Raw genomic sequence first — 368 nt, 5'->3', positions numbered from 1 at the left:
TACGGCGGCTGCAGCTGCTGCTGCGGCGTACAATAAATCATTGCAGATATCTCTGCTGCTGCTGCTGCTGCTGTCGTTGCTGTTGCTGCTGCTGTTGCTGCTGCTGATGGTCGCTGCCCGGCATTGCTGCATCAGACGCTGCAGCTGGTTCTGGCTCAAGGGCCCCTCCTGAGGAGGGCCAGGAGCTGCTGCTGCTGCTGCTGCTGCTGCTGCAGCTGCAGCAACCCGCTGCTGCTGCAGCTGTCTCTCCCGCCGCTGCAGCAGACCATAGGAGAAACAGCAGCAGCCGCAGGCAGCAGCAGCAACGGAAAGGATAGGCGAGGTCAATACACCCTGCCTCATTTGTGGATCCTGCTTCTACAGCAGCA

Source organism: Eimeria mitis, genomic scaffold (assembly GCF_000499745.2).
Source record: "Eimeria mitis Houghton genomic scaffold, Emh_scaff3126, whole genome shotgun sequence".
Lineage (NCBI taxonomy): Eukaryota > Apicomplexa > Conoidasida > Eucoccidiorida > Eimeriidae > Eimeria > Eimeria mitis.
This window is presented reverse-complemented; position numbering follows the sequence as displayed.